This window comes from Saccostrea echinata, unplaced genomic scaffold, assembly GCF_033153115.1.
Source record: "Saccostrea echinata isolate AGI-Se365-2 ecotype Australia unplaced genomic scaffold, CSIRO_AGI_Sech_v1 ptg000058l, whole genome shotgun sequence".
Classification (NCBI taxonomy): Eukaryota; Metazoa; Mollusca; class Bivalvia; order Ostreida; family Ostreidae; genus Saccostrea; species Saccostrea echinata.
In genome coordinates this window covers 1,237,251-1,255,428 of record NW_026889807.1, presented here as the reverse complement: position 1 = coordinate 1,255,428, position 18,178 = coordinate 1,237,251, and the positions used below count along the sequence as shown (strand labels likewise).

At 32.3% G+C, this 18,178-nt stretch overlaps 1 protein-coding gene and 1 long non-coding RNA gene across 2 annotated transcripts in view; one reads left to right on the top strand and one right to left on the bottom strand.

The window, feature by feature from the left end:
* LOC133174436 (receptor-type tyrosine-protein phosphatase T-like) overlaps window positions 1–18,178 on the bottom strand; it is a 350,605-nt gene that overhangs the window by 312,850 nt on the left and 19,577 nt on the right. The gene's annotated exons all lie outside the window — the stretch shown is intronic.
* Window positions 4,565–5,297, top strand: LOC133174453 (uncharacterized). Its single transcript, XR_009719147.1, has 3 exons — window positions 4,565–4,643; window positions 4,985–5,048; window positions 5,226–5,297. It is a non-coding gene; the product is annotated as an uncharacterized LOC133174453 (long non-coding RNA).

The window sequence follows — 18,178 nt, the reverse complement described above, 5'->3', positions numbered from 1 at the left end:
GTTTCATGTAAAAATTTGTCATCTGCAAGAGAATACCATGATCAGCTTTTGGAAAAAATCAACAAAGAAATAAGCCTGGGTAGAATTTTGGGTCCTTTCATTGATTTACCAATAGCAAACCTTCATTTATCTCCAGTCGGTGTTGTCCCTAAATCTGATGGGGGATGGAGGATGATATCTCACCTCTCTTACCCCGAGTTAAGCGGTGTCAACTATTTTATTGATCCTGAACTCTGCTCGGTACAGTATTCTTCATTTGATGGAGTCATAGACATGATTGCTAGGTTGGGAAAGGGGGCTCTATTAGGAAAAGTTGACATCAAAAGTGCATTTAGGTTGATACCTATTTACCCAGGAGATTTTGACTTGCTTGGTTTCTCATTAGATGGATTGTATTACATAGATAAATGTTTACCTATGGGTTGTAGCATAAGCTGTAAAATATGGGAAACTTTTGCCACGTTTTTACATTGGTCGACAGGGTACAAATCTGGGCTTAAAACCTTGGATCATTATCTAGATGATTTTATTTTTGCGGGGAGAAAAGAAACTCAGGAATGTGCTCTTCTCATGTCTCAATTTATATCGATAGCTTTCGACATTGGGGTTCCATTAGCTGATGAAAAAACCACAGGGCCTACCACAAGGTTAACATATCTGGGTTTTGTGATTGATACAGTAGAAATGATCATTAAAATACCCCAAGATAAAGTTGATGCTCTACTACAAACTATTAAAGTTTTTCTTGATAGAAAAAAAGTGACTCTTAAGGAATTGCAATCATTAGTGGGAACTCTTAATTTCTTTTGTAAAGCGATTAGATCTAGTAAGACTTTTATTCGCAGATTTTATGATGCAATGTCTGGGTGTCTTAAGCCATTCCACCACATTAGATTAAATTTAGACATGAAAAGTGACCTTAGAATTTGGGAGATTTTCCTAAAGCACTTTAATGGGGTAGCATATTTCTCCGATACGATTTGGCAGGATTCTAATATTTTAGAGTTTTATACTGATAGTGCTGGTTCTAATGCTTTAGGATGTGGGGCTTATTTTCAGGGTAGTTGGTTTTTTCTTCCTTGGCCAAAACATTGGGAGAATCAGGAAATCATGAAGGATATTACATTTCTTGAGTTAATTCCAGTAGTGATAGCAATTGAAATTTGGGGGAATTTGTTAGTTAGGAAAAAAGTCTTATTTCATATTGACAATATAGCTTTAGTTAGTGTAATCAATAAGCAAACCTCTAAATCCAAGAGAATTATGGAGCTTGTTCGACATTTTGTGCTCAAACTTATGTTAAATAATGTTGTGTTTAAAGCTAAACATATTTCAAGTATTGATAATAACATTGCGGACTCTATTTCTCGGAAACAGTGGCAGAGGTTCAAGGAATTGGCACCATCAGCCAAGCCAAACCCAGAAGTCCCACCAAGGGAGTTAGTGAACATGATATACAATTTGAAATAGACCGGTTACTTCAGGCATCAATTTCTAAGAACACCAAGTTGTCACATCAGACAGGACTAGCATCTTTTCAAAAATTCAGGTCAACTTTTGACTTGGACGACAACTGGCCACCATTAACAAGTCATCTGATCCAATACATTGCTTATTTGTCACGCTTAGGATACTCATTTTCAACAGCAAGGTCTTATGTATCAGCAATAAGCTTTAACTGCAAAATTCAAAATTAACAAGTCATCTGATCCAATACATTGCTTATTTGTCACGCTTAGGATACTCATTTTCAACAGCAAGGTCTTATGTATCAGCAATAAGCTTTAACTGCAAAATTCAAAATTTTGATGATGTTACTAGGAATTTCATGGTTACAAAACTCTTGGAAGGAATGAGGAGACTAAACAAACCAGCTGATTCTAGACTTCCTATTACCCCCAATTTGCTCAATAAAATATTACATATGTTGCATTCAGTGTGTTTCAATAGATATGAGACTTTGCTTTTTAAGGCAACTTATTCATTGGCTTTCTTTGCATTTCTTAGAGTTGGAGAAATTTGTTTATCTGTAGGCAATGACAGTAACTCAATTTTGCAAGCCTCAGATATTGAATTTGATCAAGATCAAGCAAATATGTTATTAGTCATTAAACAATCTAAAACTGATCAGACAGGCAAGGGTATTACAATATGTATTGAAGAAGTGGGTGGCAGTATTTGTCCAGTCAAATGCTTGAGGGAGTTTCTGTCTATAAGGCCCAAAGTTAAGGGAGCATTATTTTGTCATTTTGGAGGTGAACCACTAACTAGATCCCAGTTTTCATCGGTTTTGGGCAAGGTGTTGAAGGTCTGTAAAGTTGGGGGCAATTACAAATCTCATTCCTTTCGCATAGGGGCAGCCACAGCAGCATTTGAATTGGGTTGTTCAGAAGATTCAATAATGGAGGCAGGTCGTTGGAAATCTAAGGTTTACAAATCTTACATTAGGTCTCCATTGGCAGGTTTAAGAAAAAATAGAATTTTTGATGATATCTAGCTCTAGGTTTGGGTTGTTCACATGCTAGTACCATAGGTATCATGAAGTAAAAAATAAAAAGCTGTTCACAATAAATTGCACTTGCATTAGTTATTATACAATTGTCACTTAAATTGTTTGTTAGAACTTATTAATTGTCAGTCTAGTTCTTTATTTAGACTTTACAAGTTTTTTCAGCCCCCTTGCAAGTATGGTGTGTTGGTTCCTCCATTATAAAAAGAGCATTCTTGGAAGCCTTTAAAAGTCCCTCGGGGGTCAACTTAGCCTTAGAAAGAGTCGGACTAAATTTATGGTGGCAAGGCTACTCTGGACTAAAATTCATTGAGTTAAAGAAAAAACTTTTGTACTTGAAGAATCTTGAGAATGAGCCTAACTTTATTCTTCTACATTGTGGCGGCAATGACATTGGTACCAAAGCATATTCTTTATTTGAACTTAAAAAAAAAATTCAAGACAGATTTGGCTGAAATTAAGGGTCACTTTCCCCAGGCCATCCTGATATGGTCTCAAATCCTTCCCCGTATTCAATGGAGGTATTCCGAAGATTTAGTGGCCATGGAAAACTATAGAAACCGTCTCAATAGGGCAGTAGCCAAATACATATTGGAACAGGGGGGCTGTTACCTGAAACATCCAGATTTGATGAAAGATATCGCCAAGTTTTTGCTACCTGATGGTGTACATTTATCAGAATTAGGAAACTCAATTTTTCTAATACAGTTCAAGGAGGTCTTGAATACTTTGCCCAAAAAAGGGGTTGCGTGTATCCAGACAAGTCTGTAAGTACCTAGAAAGAGTTGGGAGGACCTTGGGCAGTATTGGGCGTGGAACAGTTGACTTGTGGCTTTCCCCATGTGTGGGGTGACTGCAAACTGTGCCAGTATGCAGCCATGTGGCATCTGCGCACACCAAGCCACGCAGTACAGTTAAGGCTACACATGAAGATAATATGGTAATGAGGTCATAATGAGGTTTGACGTCATGACAGTTGCTCCGCCTTGATAGATCTATATAAGGAAATAGAGCTCAAAAAAGCTATTTAATGATGATTGCGAGAATTTGTAATGAATGTCTGTATTTTCAGGTTTAAATAAATAAACATTAGTGATTTTCTCTTATATAGTAACAACACGTCTTCGAAATAATTCTCTTTTTATTGTGTCGTTTGGCTGCATTCGGCTTCAGCCAAGCGCTTGCACTCGGTGACACGGAAATGTTGTTTACGTCTAAAAACGTGGCGACAGCAGCTGAGATAGGGCCTATGCAGTGGATAAATGCAACAATCAGGCAATTTTTAAAGAAAATAGGGATAAAATAAGAGACTTAGGCCTTGTTTATGTTTTTGATGAGAAGATGATGACGTTATTTCGGGAAATCATGGGAAACTGAGACGATCCGCACTACCCCCCCTAGGTCCCTTTCTGTTCATTAAGGTGTGTATGCGCATAGGTATTAACATGTAGACATACTGTTCTTTACATAGATGTAAAATAACCGTGAACATGTACAATAAGATGTATTATTACAGTCAGTCACAAACTGTAATGAATGCCTTGTGTGTATGCCCCCCCCCCCCCCCCACACACACACACACACAAACACACACATTATGAAAGTTGCACACTTTTAAACATGCAATGATGTTGTCCTTTGGCATACATGTACAAACATGTAACATAATATAAGCACAGCATGTCATGATATCAAATTATAATTTAGATGCAGTCACACTTACAATGTATTTCAATGTGAAGTCAAACTGCACAGTGTATAATGTATGTGCACTGTACATACAAGAGTATAAGACCCTATAAATTTTAATTTATACCTCTGGCAATCAAAAATGTGTGAATTTTAGGATTTCAGATTTTACCAGTGCTTCATATTTGAAATTCATCCGTAGAACTTTTCTTTCTGTATCACTAGGCTGTAAATTTGTAGAATTTCTACATTAGTGAAGATAGATATTTGAATTTTCATTTGTCTGACTACATGTACATTAAGCCAGTCTTATATGTATATACATGTATTTATGAACAGTTTATATGTATAATTCTTTTATCATTGTAGCTGCCACAGAACTGGTTAAAACTGGCATTTACATCAGCCAGAACTATCAAAATAGATGCATCAATTTCTCCACTGGGTATGATCACACTAAAGCATTTCACATTAAGTTTATAGTATGCCAGTGTTAAATATTTTTTTTTTTAAATTTTGTATAGGCGAAAGAATTAAATATTATCTCTAGTATACTGATTTATTTTTTTTTCTACTTAAATTAAGTATAGCTACTAATTCTACTTTTGCAAATGTCATCGATTTCAATTTCCCAGAAAAGTTTTGTATCAAAAGTTTGTTTCCATTTATTTTATGAATTTCAGAAAATATAGTATAGCATGGTTTGTTTTGCACAATGCAATGTCATTTCATTTTACAATAGTAATCATTATGTATTTCATTCATTACATATATATTGTGTTGTAGCTACTCCCAAACAATTTGAACAATTCATTCAGGCAGCAAGTGTTTGCACCAATAAAATAAAAAGGTATGCTCCATATTAACTATAAACCATACATATTCCTAGCAAGAATATTGGAATGTTTTGATAATAAAAACAGAAGAGTCATGTATATGCTTTCCATGTTACTCAATGCATTGTTTTGAGTATCACTTTTTAAAACACCAATGAACTTTCCATAATGGTATTTCATTTTGTTTTCAGAATTGATTTCATCCAGAAGAACTGTTTGAACTGTGGACTGTTTGAAATATTTTGCACCTGCTCAGAAATCCCTTCAAAGCCTGCCTTTAAAATTGAAAAGCTGTTTTTAATTAAATAAATTTTCTAGGTAATTAATACCTTGAATTTTTAACAGTACAATGGTGTGAAAGTTTGAATTCAAGGCTGTTAAGATTTGAATATATTTATTTGCATGTATTCTGACAGGCGCGTAGCTGCCTATCCGCAAATACGCAGGTGCGTACACATCGTTTTCAAATAAAAAAAAAAGGATGGGGGGGAGGGAGAGATTTCCGAGAAGAGAAAAAATATCAATACCATGCAGCAAATATTTGTGTTTCAAATTGTTTTATCTCATACTGTTTCAATTCAAATTCAAATTTTATATTACCATGTCTTTATAAAAAAATTGTAATGTTTTATTAAATCATTGCCAAAACCAAATAAAACATTCATTAATTTGTAATTCTCCTACAACACATTGATATTTATTTTAAAGATCTTTGAGAAAATATCAACAGTTGAATGCTGTGATCCACTAGAATATGATTTGAAATATCATTTTTGTTATTAATTGAAATTAATTATATTTGTTGCCGAAAGATGATACCAATATATCTTTTTAATTAAAAAAATATTCAGCCTCTACATGTACAATAAATTTGCACGGAAGTATTTAACTGTGTGTTAAAAACAATATTACTATGTCTTGTATTTTCTAAAGAAAATCGAAATGGCATGGTTTTAAATGAAATATTGGTAAAAACCATGAGCTTCCAGGGACTTCGCCCTGGATGCACTGGGGGTCTCAAAGCGGACCCCAGCCGTTCATTTCATTTCCATTCTGGCTCCGCGCCTGTCTGTGTTTTTGGGTACAACAAGATCTAAATTTCAGCATGTATATTGTGTTCACCTGTTCCTTAACAGAGTATCTGTTTCTTGATTACAAAGTTTCTACTACGATTATCTTGTTTGCGTATTGATTGATAATAACTCAAAAACATGAGACTAAAGCCCCCCCCCCCCTTCCCCAATGTGATTTGTGCTACAATAGTGAATGCCCAAATAAGTAAAACCTGATGTAAACACTGTTTAATAATTTATTTTTAACATGTCAGTAAGGTATATGGTATCAAAGGAGCCAGAGGCAAACTGGTGATGGGGAAAAGGGGGGGGGGGTAGATCTGTAGAAAGGAAAACAGGTTATTAAATACAGGAGTAAGCACCCCAATCCCTTCCTCCTGTTCTTAAAACTTTTAACGTAGTCTAGAATCTATAAACAGTTGAAGATTTGATAACTAAAATAATCACAAATAATTTATGTAAAAAAAAAAAAAAAGAAAAGTTCGGTTGGAGATATTTTTTCTGTGTGTCTACTGAGGAAGAATAAATGTTTTACCATTGATAGGGGCTGTCTATTTTATACGAAAGCCTATTAAGATCAAACTACGGTTAAAAAAAAAAATTAAAAGGCGTTATAACGCCTTTCCAAAAGGCGTTATAACGCGAAAAAAGGCGTAATAACGCCTTTTGAAAAGGCGTTATAACACGGAAAAAGGCGTAATAACGCAAATAAAGGCGTAATTACGCCTTTCCAAAAGGCGTTATAACGCCTTTCCAAAAAGCGTTATTACGCCTTTCCAAAAGGCGTTATTACGCCTCTTTTTTTTCAATACATGACTTACTTAGCCCACCCTGGGGGCTGATTATAATTAGATTTCTAGGAAAAAAGATTTTTAAATGTGTAAAATATTTTCAGTGTTAAACCAACTTAGTCCTTCTCTGATGCCAGACGCTTCTACCAAGGTGTATGGATTTCAGAAATTTTGTTGAAGGCTAATTGCTCATTATACCTATGCAAATACTTTGCCTGTTTTTTACCAAGAGGAGAGAAAAATATTTCAAATTTGACATGAATTTTTAATACGTGGCTAGCAGGGCCCAAAGCTGGTTCTGCCTATATCCTGGATTTTCAAAAGTAGAGTGTTGACTTCTCTTAATATGCATGCAAAATGCAAACAACTGTCTGCGAGATGTGCAGGAATATAGAAAATACTATAATTTATTATATAATTTATAATATTAAAACTATAATCTAAATATTGCATAAATAAAGATGGCTTTGGTGCAATCTTTCATATATTTACTTGTTAAAAATAACGCCTTTCAATTTTTGGATACAACTCCTTTTCAAACAGGCCGGTAGTACGAATGATTCCCCAACCCCACTCTTTGGGAGAATAGTCTTGCTATAGTTTAAATATAAAAAATCATTAATTGATTGCTTGGTTCCTTAACATTTTGTTGCAGTATAGTTAAACTCGGGCAAGTCATTGCATTTAAAAAAAAAGTTTTACCGAAAAATTAGAAAAAGTTTCCCCTCAAGTTTAGGCAGTTTATTTTTTTCGGGGGGGGGGGTTCTTGTTTTTTTGTTTGCTTGTCAATTTTATGCCCCCCCCCCCCACTTTAAAAGCACGGGCCTGTCAAAGACATAATAATGGCCCTTGAAAAGGCATAATAACGCCTTTTTGAAAGGCGTATTAATACCTTTTAAAAAGGCGTAATAACGCCTTTTGAAAAGGCGTAATAACGCCTTTTGGAAAGGCGTAATAACGCCTTTTGGAAAGGCGTAATAACGCCTTTTAGAAAGGCGTTATAACGCCTTTTGGAAAGGCGTAATAACGCCTTTTGGAAAGGCGTAATTACGCCTTTATTTGCGTTATTACGCCTTTTTCCGCGTTATAACGCCTTTTCAAAAGGCGTTATTACGCCTTTTTTCGCGTTATAACGCCTTTTGAAAAGGCGTTATAACGCCTTTTAAATTTTTTTTTTACCGTAGTTTGATCCTAATAGGCTTTCGTAATTTTTTTTTATATTACAAATGATTGAATCTTTCAATATTTTTAACCATGGGCATTTTCCAAATGATTTACATGATGGATGTTGCGGCAAATTTAAGGCCTGTTGACGAACGGAGGAAATGCGGTAGGAGTCAAGTACGTTTTCTGTAGCGTATAAAATAACGAAGATATAAAAAACAAAGTAATGTCAAAGATTTTTTTTTTATGCATACCGTTTTGACTTAGTGAAATAAAGCCCAGCACAGTCCGTAGGTATTATTTGTTTAAAATTTGCGAGGTACACAACCTCTATTAAGTACCACAGAGTTATCTCCCATGCTGGGTCAATGATGCGTTTGAAAACTATATTTAGAATGAATGTGTTAAGATTCCAATTTTTAATCAAAAAGTGCAAGGGCAAGGCGACAACCCAAGAGGTAGGTTTTTATTTTAAATTCTTTATTTTACTGTATAGTTTTTAAAAAGTGATGCTCATTTCTTTGTAATTCATTAGGCAATTTAAAAATTTCCGATTAAATGATGAAAAATACCCTAATTTTGAATACTGGTGTTTGTTTTCAATGAATAACTTAAATATCTCAGAAATCTGACTGAATGAGCATCAGTTTTTCGATAGGATAGTTACCAAGGGACTCAATGAAACCTTGTGCAGTTCAAATATTGTTTGCCTTGCCCTTGCACTTTTTGGTTAAATTTGACATTTCATATTTTGACCTAAAACTGGAGCTCACGTGACTGTAGAGGGTCACATGATGACAAAAAATACCGATGTGAAAAGCGATGGACAAACTCTTCATAAAGCTATTAAGATATTTCAGATTGAGTTTCATGCTAAAAAATAAGACTGTTGAACTTTAAGTGTCCCGTTTTTGGTGCCTTTTTATAGAAAATGTTGCCTTAACTGTACTGCGCAACTGTTGACAATATTTGTGTGAAACTTGTACTATACTCAACTGGACTGGGTTGATGTGTGAACCACAGTTAAGTGTAGTATTATTTGACAGTGATATTAACTGTGAACTAGAAAAATGCATATTTGAGTTTGAGATTTGAAATTTTGAGATATTTGATATTTGAACTACTGTGAGTTTGAAATTTAATGTTTGATATGTGCAGTTTGATATTTGAACTTTGACATTTGAACTTTGAACTTTGTTTGATGTGTGCTGACCCTCCGCGGTAAACCCGGGACGGTTAGTGTGTACACATGTTGCTATGATTTGATGGGATTGCCCTATTGAAATGGCATCCCATATTGTTTGTGATTTATTGTGCCACGACCAATACTCGCCATAAATTAAACATAAAACTAACATTTGGTGTTGTATTCTTATCTCTGTATAAATAATAGCATCTATTTGCTTACATACAAAATAGATGCCTTTATTTTACGAGAGAAGTATTTTGTTTGAGTCGGGCTCGGCCCGACTGAAGAAGTATATAAAGGCTCGGGTTTGTCCTTCACCTTCCTTTCTGCTGAACTTTTCAAAGGTAAAGACGTGTTGAAAGTGTTGTTAAAAAATTTAAGTAATTTTGCGTTGTAAATTTCAAATACCCTCCCTCCCTCCACGTCAGATATGAAGTTGTATGTTAATTTAAAAAAGGAATTTCTGGTGCTTGGGTTTTTTCTCCTCTTCTTTTTCAGGTTTTGGGGCATCAGTTCCCTTAGGATTTAGTTGGATACATGCATAAGGAATCGTCGTGGCGCTATCCAGGATTGATGAACATCTGCGCACACCAAGCCAACTGTTGACAATATTTGTGTGAAACTTGTACTATACTCAACTGGACTGGGTTGATGTGTGAACCACAGTTAAGTGTAGTATTATTTGACAGTGATATTAACTGTGAACTAGAAAAATGCATATTTGAGTTTGAGATTTGAAATTTTGAGATATTTGATATTTGAACTACTGTGAGTTTGAAATTTAATGTTTGATATGTGCAGTTTGATATTTGAACTTTGACATTTGAACTTTGAACTTTGTTTGATGTGTGCTGACCCTCCGCGGTAAACCCGGGACGGTTAGTGTGTACACATGTTGCTATGATTTGATGGGATTGCCCTATTGAAATGGCATCCCATATTGTTTGTGATTTATTGTGCCACGACCAATACTCGCCATAAATTAAACATAAAACTAACATTTGGTGTTGTATTCTTATCTCTGTATAAATAAATACATATTATTATCTGAGTTGAGATGAAGTTTCTGTAGATTCTCTGAATAAGTCATTTTTCTTCTTATAAAAAAAGAGCGAAACTGAAAACAATGTGCTATTGTTCTGGTCATCATGGTCATCATCATGTTATATGTATTTTCATATTTTTTTCTTAATCAAATTTTAAGCAAAGAAGAAAACAAACAAAAAACAATATTAGATTAATACAAGCAGAAAAATTTAAAATAGAGAAAAAAAAAACAAACAAACAAAGGTACTCATACTAGTTAACAAGTTGACGAGATGAAATGAATTACAATTTACAACTAAATTATGATTGTTTAATTAAGATATGACTATGAAGTTGCAGTATAAGATTCGGGTTTGCTTGATTTCTTTAAATACATTACTCTGGGAGAGAAAAAGGTAAAATTCAGCCAGTCGTACATGAAATGAAAAGATAATCACAATAAAATACAGTTTTAATGTATATTGTACATGACAAAATTGCACAATCTACATGCATGTATTGTTATATTCATAGTAATAATTGTTGTTTTTTTAGGACGATCCTGCATATTTGCTGCTGTACATATTGCAGTTCATCTCATCTGCTGCTGGAATAAATATGAAAGATGTTCAAACCACTGTGCAAGAGCCCCCTAGAGTCTGAAATCATGATGTTTTTTTTATTAAGGAGATCGGTGTGTGAAATATTTGTTTTCTGTGCATTGTTGTCAATTTTGAAACTGCTTGGTTACTTATGACTAGCTCTTTGACACAAACTTTGACATTTGAAATTCAATTTGAGCGAAGGACAAGCAGGCGAAATCATATGCATGTAAAACATCATACAATTGGAAAAAGACATTGATAAACTTAAATTTAAACAGATTTCATGTACATGTATCTGTGAGCTTGGCAATGATATACATGTATACTTCTGATGAATTTGTCTCATAATGGAACATTCAATTGTTATACATTGTAGATAAATAAATAAAATTGTAGATGAGATTTATTTGGCCCAATATCTATCTATCTATCTATCTATCTATCTATCTATCTATCTATCTATCTATCTATCTATCTATATATATATATATATATATATATATCTATATCTATATATATATATATATATATATATATATATATTTAACACCGAAGAGGCAATCACCCTGAATAAATATTGTCAACTTGGTTAAGCATTTTTGTTCCTCATTTAGACCCTGAATAACATTCAAGATCAAATGTCAAGGTCAAAAACAAAATTTACTTAAATATGGCTTATAAATACTGAAACTACTGTGAATTTATATACATGTTTTATAAGAAAGAATTCGAAGGAATGTGTGTGTGTTCACTGCAATAATTATTGCTGTCAATCTATCTGACTATGAAGAGTTATGAAAATGTTTTCTGTTAATCATGAATTAAATTCTCACTCATAAAAAAATGGTTATTGAGATACATTTGTATGACACTGAATTGACCATAAACTAAAAACAAATTGAAGTGAAATAAGAAAATTTAACATTTTGAATATCTTGATTTTTTTATTTAGCAAACATGATAAAGTTTTTGCATGTTTGTAAAATATTCAAATTCAAACAATGATGAACTGAACATCTCAAACAAGAATAACTTTAAACAATGAATATAAAACAAATTTTAATCATACATTTAAATATTTTTTTACATGTTTAATAAATAAAAGTCAAGATATTCTAAATGTCTGTTCTTGGTTTATGGTCTTGTCATACATGTACATGTATCTTCTAATAAAATCTAAGTTAGGTACATGTATATATACATTTATTATGTTTCATGGTGCTCAGTTTACAGTTTAGGGAAAAATAATTTTGCATAAATTTTACATGAAATATATAACTGTTAAAACATCCAACATATCCTTTTTTTCATTATTTAGTATGTGTAAAGAAATTATATTTTCAACGGGTACGGTTATTATACTCTGTTTTACCTTCCCCGCATGAATGTATAGACATTTATAGTCTGATTCTCATACCTAAAGAGCTTAAATTTTGTTCGTTTAGTCTACTTATTAATAATCATAACATTAAAAAGTATCTGAAGTCTTAGTTGTTGTCCCCCCCCCCTTTTTCCACGATTCCCCCTCTCTAACTTTAACCCCATTTATTTATCAAAGTGTATAAATTCGAAAAGAAATTGCAAATACCGTGATGTCTCTCGATCATCGTTAGTATGTGAAATTAAATAAAAGTAAAGTCGGATTATATTTTTTTTCTAAAATTATTTTGAAAGCTTACTTTCTTTACACGTTCGCTAGATCAGTACTTGCCTATGTTTTATTACAGTCCCTTTGTTTACATTTTAACTGGGTACTTGAAAATTAATTCGTGCGGGGTGTCGGGAATTAATGGATATCGATCTCAATTATTTTTTATCATTTAAACATATTAAATAAAATCCATAATTATAACTGATTTTCATATGATGGTCATTTTATAATTTTTTTTCGTTTTGTCAAATCAACTCCTAAATATTAAAAAAAACTGAAAGTAGCAGGATAGGATAGGATAGGATTAGACTGAAATCACAGGATAGGATTGTGGATGCAGGATTCACGATAGGATAGGATAGGATTGTCAACTTATGGGATAGCAGCACTGTACTATATATTTTGTGAGAATCCAATGATATCATCAACATTAATATTTACATGTAATGATGTGATCACATGATTTACATTATATTTATTCAGCATAATTTTGATAAAAATATATGTATGTACATATGTGTATTACAAAGTGTTCAAGCGGTCTGTTTGGAACAAACTGTAGAAGATTTTGTAGTGACAATTGTGGTGTACCCAATAGATGTAACAGGACCACTGGGGATTGTGAAGGAGGATGTCAACCAGGCTGGGAGGGACTTCAATGTAGTAAAAGTATGATTCATCTTATACTTACTTTCACAGTTTTAAAGTAAATGTATTTATACGTGTACATGCATCCCTTTATCATTTGTGAAATTGACTACGAAGGCCTTGCGTATAAAACATATATATTGCTTTCATTTAATAGAATGTGATGATGGTAGATATGGGCAGGATTGTGCTCAGAATTGTGGACCTTGTCTGGGTTATAAAGAATGTCATCACATAAATGGCTCTTGTATTAATGGTTGTGAATTTGTTCTATGAATCATCTGATACATTTCGCGAAAAATTTTAAAATATCATTTTTACTAGTACTTTGAACAAAATTCAAAATATGTAACATGTGAACATGTGACAATTTTTAATTTTGTTTGGTAGTTATTTTATCGTATGAAAATAATAATAATAATAGTAATAATCCATTTAAATTTTGTAAGATTGTTCCGCTGGAACATTTGGTATCAACTGTAAAGGAACATGTAGTGAAAATTGTGTTGTACCATGTCAATGCAACAGAACAACAGGGATATGTGAGGACGGATGTCAACCCGGATGGACAGGACTTCTTTGCGATCAAGGTATGTAAAATAAGGGAAATCTTTGGTAAGTATAAGGTATTTTTTTTGTATATATATTCCAAAAATATAAATAAATAAATAGGTGAATAAAACTTCACTGTGTTTTGGTACCACTATTCGAGGATTTCATAGGCAAACCTTACCTTCGAATTTTCATTTCCACGAATAAAAGAATTTTAATGAAAAATTGCTTACTGAATTTTCTGTATATACGGAATTACGTCCCTGCAAATCCGACAGAAGACGCCTACCTTACTCTAGAAGAATGACCCACAGTAATAAAAGAAAATCCAAAAGATTTGCCAAAAGAATAACCCTTTCAGTTTTGTATTCCCTATTATATGTATATTCTATAAAGTGCATTAACTGCGCTTAAATATTAAAATACGGATATTGGAATTCCAAGAATCAAATATAATAACAAGAATGATATTAAAATATTTAAAGAAGAGTATCATTTTTATTATTTCTGATTTCATACATACACAGCTTGCAAGGAAAATAGGTACGGTAAACACTGTGCTAATTCATGTGGATTCTGCCGGCTCTCTATCTGCCATCATGTGAATGGAACTTGTGCAGAGGGCTGTATGGAAGGATATCAAGGAAGTTTTTGTAATGAGGGTAGACATTCTCTTAAAAAAATAATTTAAATAAAATTGGGAAATTCGATGTCCAAAAAATAGCTTAAAAAGACAAACTATTGTTTTCCTTACAAAACAATCGAACATGTGAAAAATAATTTTCTATCTACTACTGTATGAAAGACCTATTCTTTAAAATCACGAAAAGGATTTACTCTCTGTACTTATTTCCTGTACCTTTTGAAACAGTGTGTAATGCAGGCTTTTATGGGAATGGCTGTAAAAGGCAGTGTAGCCTATTCTGCAAGTTATCAAGTGACTGTCACCACGTGACTGGACATTGTAACGAAGGATGTACTGGTGGATGGAATGGTGCAAAATGTTTACAAGGTCCTATTGTATTTGTAAATGTCAACCTTTGTTGATTGTTCAATACTGATTACTTAATCATATTTTTTTTATTTATCGAGACCATTTTTTTAATTCATGGTTTTATTTCAAAGTTGCAGAGAAAACGGATGACTCAGTTCCCAAGACACGATATAATGGTGTTCTTTCAGGCATGTGCATCTGCATAACAATCATCGTAGTTTTGGTCGCCTACATCATTCTTTATAGGTTTGTTTTTTATAATCTTTTTTACGATACTGTTTGTGTATTGTTGATTTTTTTTTTTCTGCCATTTCTCTTATTATCATTTTTTTTTTTATTATTTTGAAAATATGACAACATCGATTTCAAAAGTTCATATGTACATTTAATTGCACGTGTGTACTTTTTGAAAAGTTGACTTTGATGATGAGATATAATATTCATCTGCAGTGTATATATCATTGCAATATCTTGTTAGTCTGTGATGTAATAAAACATCTATGTTGCAAATCATTACAATTTATTTGGAAAATGTTGAAAGAGTATTTCTCATTTCAAGAATGAAGTTGACGATTACTTTGTAATTTATATTTTATCTATGTAGAAGAAAAATCAAGCAAAAATATGAGACACACAAATATAAAGGAGAATTTAAGACTAAAGAAGGAGGACTGAACCTCTACATCATTTCTGGTAAAACAAATGAAGATGACAGCAGCAAATATCAAGAACTTGGTGAAATTGCGATACCATCAGATTATGAAGAATTCCATTAAATCTTGCGTCATATAGATTAAACTGGTGCTATATAATATTTTTTAACTTCAAAGACGAACATAACGATAATAAATGAAGACAATACAATAAATACAAACAAAACCTTTCATTTTGCAAAACAATTTTATATTTGATAACTTTTACATTAAGCTAGATTAAGAATATTATTAATCAAATTAGAGAACATTGCTTAAATTGGATTGTAGGATTGTTCCCTAATATTGAGAGAGTACTTTCGTGTTCTTTATTGACTGATGTCCTGTTAGATTTTATTGCCTTGTTTGTTATAAATATATATTTTTTCACATTCAGCATGAAGTAACATCTTTTTTTGTAATTCCCAGCGTTATTCTTACCATATACCTTTTCATGCCTTCTCTATATTACTCATAGTTCTGTGCTAGCTCTAGTTGCATTTTGTAAACATTTTTCATTTTTTAATTTGATTTTTGATAGTTTTCTATCTCTAAAGCTTCTAAAACAGCATATATTTGAAAAAAAATAATATTTTTACGGTGATATTTTCTTTTCTTTTCAATCAATTGTTTCCGATTTGTGATCTGTTTGATTTGTTCTAAACACATACATGTTCTACATTGTCAATTTACAGTAGAAAAAAAAACAACAACAACTTAGAGCCATACTCTGTAATGACTTGTTAAACATGTGTTTTGGCTGTGGCTTAATTTGTCTCAGAAATACTGAAATATTTCTCTGATGAAATTCTTTGATACTGTTAACTTTGATCACAGTCATTACGATGTATATTTGGCAGTCTTGAATTGTAATGTTTTTTCCTCAGCATAACAGCATGAAACCAACACATGTCAATTAATTTTGTATGACTAACCTGTAATACCAAACAACCAAAAATCTAAAGTATAAAATTGCAATTACCTAATTATTAAGTTAGATCTGTTTATTGTTTTTTCTTGTGTTATTTAATTGAATCATCTTAAAACTTTTTATAAGTTAATTTAAAAATGCTTTAAGCATTTTTCTACGGGAGCTCATTAGTGCCAATCTGTATACATAAAGAAAAAAATATATATAAAAACAAACCTCAGTATAAAAAAGAAATGCGAAATATAAAAACAAAACCTCGATATATATATATAACGGAAATGCGAAATATATAAAAATAACCTCTCTCTCTCTCTCTCTCTCTCTCTCTATATATATATATATATATATATATATATATACTAGTATATATATATATATATATATATATATATATATATATATATATAGAAAGGAAATGCGAAATGTATAAACAAAAGCCTCGATATAAAGAGAAATGCTAATTAATAAAAAAAGCCTCGATATATATTTAGGGAAATGTAATATATATAGAGAGAAAATTTTCCACTGCCTAACCTGTGTCACTCAGCTGTCCCGATGATCAAGATTATACAGATTAACTCATGGCAGGGGGAAATTTGTGATGGTACTCCTGTATAACGTCCAAGAATCAACAGAATGGTGCTATTTAATAGTGATTACTTAATATCTATATATGCATTACAATATGTATCAATGAACTGTAATTGTAACATTACTTAATATAATGCACTTAATTGAGTACATGAGCACTTACTTGTTTGTTGATGAAATTTGTATAATGTATATAGCATTTTCTGTGTATTCAAAGGCTGTGCAGTCTTTTAGATCAACTTCATTTCGACGACCTTCCTCGGTTACTGTTTTACAAAAACTTATTGAATTAACTTATGTCCGACAACTGAGAATTAATGAAAATAATTTTCAACATGGAGTCTTAAAAAGTTCAGTTTTTCTTATGTCCATAATCAAATTAATTTAAATTAATTTTGTATGTAATATATGCCCATTGATAAACATTTACATGTATAACTAAAAAGGAAATTGGAATGGGAGAGCGGAGAGAGATGAACGTAAACGTTTCCCCCACTTCATTTGAATGTGAGGGAGGATCGGATTTTGAGAGAAGGCGATAGTTACTAATAATTTAAGGTTTTTGGTGTGAAAAAATATCATGTACATATTTTAGTGAAATAGTGAAAGGAAACGAGTTAGTACACACTAACACATAATGCGGATTGTTGTTCCACTTTGTAAATATTACGAGACATATAAAAAGAATAATGGCGTTATTATTTATAGTGACAAAATGACGGAAAGAAACCCCGTTAAAATCTCGTTATGTTATCGATTTTTAATTCTCCATGCATCATGTGCAAAACAAAGTAAAACTTTAAGAAACTTATAAAACATCATATAACACGCATGCATTTTTGCACTGAATTATATTTCAATTGAAAAGACCTCCAATTTTTAGTGTTATGGAATAAACAAATTGAGCAAAAAATATCTTTGATTTAATTCTGTCCCACACGTTTGAAATATAAGAAGAACAGCAGTTTATTAGCTTTAGTTTTAGTCATCACTTATAGTTGCAGTGTATAATTATCATTCTGAATTGCGCCGGCTACATTACATTTAATAAAAAAAAATAGCATGACATGTATTTTTAATTGATAAATAAGCAAGTGCTTATTACTCATTCTGATAAGTTTGAAAGTCCCGTGACAAGACTTTTCCGACATAGGTTCTACCTTACAAAAAATCAGTAAAGTATTCAAAAAAAGTTCACCCGATTGAAAATAATTGAGAAGTCAGAAAATTTATTTCT